Genomic DNA, 4,061 nt, shown 5'->3' with positions numbered 1-4,061 from the left:
TTATCTTTTACATTTCAGTGGTCAAGGTATTTCCATAGCTTTCCCTAATCGTTGCTGCTGCAGTGAATTGTCTCCTCCACTGAGCTTGGATGCAGCTGTAGAGAGGGAGAGATGCAGGCTCCAGAATGAGGAGGAGAGTGAAGAGGAAGGAGCCTGCTGGCTGTGCCCATCTTACTCCATCTCCTGCCACCACCGTCCAGCTGGAATGCTTGGACACATGGGCCTGTGGGATCTGCCTGCCCGGGAGAACAGGGAACCACTGCAGGGAATTGTGAGAAACCCCTGTGGTTCCCACCCCATTAGACATGGAGAAGATAAGGAAGAAAGTGGAAGCCAGTGAAAGAGACATCACCAAAGTAGAAGCTCTTCCCAGCCCCTCTGGGTGCTCCCCCTGAGCCACCCCCTTCTTTGGGCTCTTGCATCCCTCATGTTTTTGGGGAGCTGCTGCCCGTTCTTGGCTGCTGAGGATTTGCTGAAGGCCAAGCCCTGCCCACAGTGCCCTGTGCCAGCCTGGCTGGGCCCTGCACTGCCCCTGGCTCTGTGCAGACTGTGGTGGGGGCAAAGGACCTGGTCACCAAAGAGTCTGCCCTGGGCTCCCCCTGCCATCCCCCTCTCTGAGGTTAGGGCTGTGTGCCAGGAGATCCACAAGGAGACTTGAAGGCAGAGAACATCTGGGCCATCCAGGAGTCTCTTGTCTTGGTGAGCTGCCACTGGTGCCCTCAGGAGCTGCTCCTCACTGTGCTGCTCTGCTGCTCCTGCCCTGCAGCCCTTGGAGGTTCCCTGTGTAAAGGGCACCAGGAGGGAACGACTGGGAAGGGTGTCCCATGAGTGCAACGTGGGAGCTCAGCCCAACCCACCTGGAGCCCCCTACAGTCCTGCCAGCCTCTCCAGCCCCAGAGGAGGTGGCAGCATGGCGTGCTGGGACGTGCTGCAGAATTTCCTGGTGGGCAGCAAAGCAGAAAGAGGAAGAGGAGGCCAAGGTCTGCATGCAGCCCCCAGTACCTCCAGCCACTGGGTGCCCCAAGGTCTCTGCTCCTGTTCCCTGTGTATCCCCCCAGGAGGCACAACCTGGCACAGGCAGAGCCAGGGTAGCTCCAATGTGCTCTCTGTTTTCTGCTCAAAAAAGGGCCGTGCTCAGGGTGATGGGAGAAACAGCAGGAGCTGGTGACTCCCTGGGGCCAGGCTCCTGCTGCTCCTGGGCACAGGCTGTGTTCCCAGAGCCTTCAGCCCCAGCTCTGGGCTTGCCCCATGTGGGTACCCATGTGGGGGGCTTGGCAGGGGCAGCCTGGCCCCTGCTGCCCTCCTGGGAAGAGCAGGCAAAGGGGAATGGGTTGATGGGCAGAAGTGCAGCAGCAAGGGCAGACCCAGGGCCCCTCAGCCTGTCCCCAGCCTGTCTTCAAGCCCCTGGCTCATGGAGCCAAACTCAAGTACTCCCTGAGAACCCAAAGGCAAAAACTGCTCACCCCATGGAGAGCCCCCAGCCCCCATAACCACAGCACACCCAGCCCCATTTTGGCCTTGCCACCAGCCCCAGTTCCCACAGGACTGGGCTGCTGGGGATGCCCCTGAAGGAATTCCCACATCAGTGTGTTTGGGGAGCTTCCCTCTATGGATTTCCCGTTGTCTAATATGAGCTGGAGCATTTTCCTAGGTGGGAAACCACAAACAGCCCATTTCCCCCATGGCATCTCTTTTATTTTGTAGCCAGCCAGTGGGTTGCGCTGTGCTGGGGTGGTGAGGGAGAAACCAGGCTCGGCACCCCACAATTCCCCTGAAAATGCCAGAACTCCTGCAGTGCTGTGTCCAGCCCAGGAGCCAGGATCCCCTCAGGAGCTCACCCAGCCTTCCTGTGCTCAAAGCTCCTGAGCTTTCCCAGAGCAGGCAGATGTCAGATTCCACTGCCTGGTGGCCAGACCAGCACATTTAAGAGGGAATTTCTAGTTGATGGTTTTGGTAAGGATTTGTCCGATGGATCACTCTAGTTCAAAGGTTTTTCCCAATGTTTGAGTCATTTACTTCCTAGGCTTGTCTGGAGGCCTGTGTTTATCTGCTTTCCCCTGCGTGTATGGCTCTTTGCTTTGGAGTGAGGTGCTGAAAATCTGTTTATTGATGGAGCCAGCAGCAGCTTTCCACTTCTCCCACATCTAAGGGAGAAGGGAAGCTCTCATGCTTTTGAGACCTAAAAATGAATGACTGGAGGTGCTTCCTCTCTGGGGCTGGTCTCCTCCTGGAGTGTTCTGGAACACTCCAGGCTGTGTGAGAACATGGATCACCACTCCACAGGGCACAGCCCTCCTGGGCAGGCTCAACTCACCCTGCGAGCAGCTCCTGGGGCACCACCTGCCCAGTGTGAGCCATCCTTGGAGTCATTTTGGGGCTGAAAGTGGTAAGGCTGGAGGTGTTGTGGCACATGGTCCCTGCAGGTCCTGTTGGTTGCTGGAACCAGAACATCACCAGCAACGGGAGACAATGGGGACATTCCACATAGGACTGAGCCATTGCTGTGTAACAATGGGCATCCTTTGACAGGGCAGGGGAACACTGTAAAGAGGGTCACAAGTAGCACAGGCTCCAGAACAAGGAAGGAGGAGAGCTGGCTGAGGAGGAGGAGGAGGAGGAGGAGTCCAAAAAGAAAGGATCCTGCTGGCTGTGCCCCTCTTCCTCTTCCTCCTTCTACCACCTTCTGCCACCACCTCCCACCTCCCGCCCTACCTGCTCCTCTCTGGAGCAATAGCACAAGAGGCTCCTGTTCATGGCAGTTGTGTGCTTTTGGACAGATCAGCAGCAATGGCACCGGTCACTCTGCGCTACATGCTGGAGATTGCCCTCGGGTCATCAAGAGCTGGAGTTGTTGACTTCGAGCAGCTGCACAACCTCCTGAATGGATTACTTTTACACCTGGGCCTGCAGGATCTGCTTGTCCAGGAGAACGGGGAACCACTGGAGGGGGCCGAGGAAAGCCCTTTCGCTTTACTTAAGGATTTAAAGCACAGACTGGAAGCCAATGAAAAAGAACTCGCAGAGGTAGAGGCTCTTTCCAGCCCCCGGGTGCTCCTCCCAAGCCACCCCCTCCTCTGGTGTCTGAACCCCCTCATGCTGCTGGGGAGCTGCTGCTGAGGATGTGCTGAAGGGCAAGCACTGCCTAGGCCAGGCCCTGCAGAGCTCTGTGCACACCATGGTGGGTGTAAAGGACCTGGGCCACAGGGACCCTGCCCTGGGACCCTGCCCTGGGGCTCACCCCACCTTCCCTCTCTCCTAGTACCGGACTCTCTGCCAGGAGCTCCGTGAGGAGGTTACTGAGATGAAGGTGGAGCAATCCCGCATAGCAGAGGGCATGCAGAAGATCATGGATAATATTGACGTGGTGAGCTGCCACTGGTGCCCTTGGGAGCTGCCCCTCCCTGTGCTGCCCTGCTGCCCCTGCCCTGCAGCCCTTGGAGGCTCCCAGCATGAAGGGCACCAGAAGGGATGAGTGGGAAAGGTGTCCTAAGAGCAGAATGTGGGTGCTCATCCCAACCCACCTGGAGGCCCCCACTTTCCTTCTGCCAGCACTGCCCTGGGGAGGGCAGAAGGGCACCACTGCCCACAGGTCAGGCTGGTGGGTAGAGGTTACTGCCTCCCTCAGGCAAGGCTGCTGAGGCATTTGTGTACTAAAAAGCCATCAAAAAAAGGTAACCTGGGTTCTGGGAAGGTGGGGGAGACAGAGGTCCACCTGTGAAATACAGCCACAGCCACTTGGCATAGCCGTGTCCAGGATCCCTCTGTCTGGTGTCCAAGTTAATTTGCAAATGTCTCGTTTAAATCCTGTTCCTGTGTTCTGACTCCTGTCCCTGTCCTCACCCTACTCCAGGAAAATTTCCAGAACATGCTGGAAGATCTCCGTAAGCAGCTGTTGGAGTCTGTCATGGTACGTCCTTGAGCACACCCAGGGCCTGCTCCAGGGCAAGGTCCCCCTACATCAGGGCATGGTCCCCAGAAGTTCTTGGGGGGTCAACACTCCTCTGGATCCCATCCTGCCCCCAGTTACACAGATGGTTCTGATGCTTTCCTTCCCAGAAAAG

This window comes from Chamaea fasciata, unplaced genomic scaffold (genome assembly GCF_029207755.1).
Source record: "Chamaea fasciata isolate MVZ Bird 193981 ecotype frontalis unplaced genomic scaffold, bChaFas1.0.hap1 SCAF_19, whole genome shotgun sequence".
In the NCBI taxonomy this organism is placed as follows: domain Eukaryota; kingdom Metazoa; phylum Chordata; class Aves; order Passeriformes; family Sylviidae; genus Chamaea; species Chamaea fasciata.
This window is presented reverse-complemented; position numbering follows the sequence as displayed.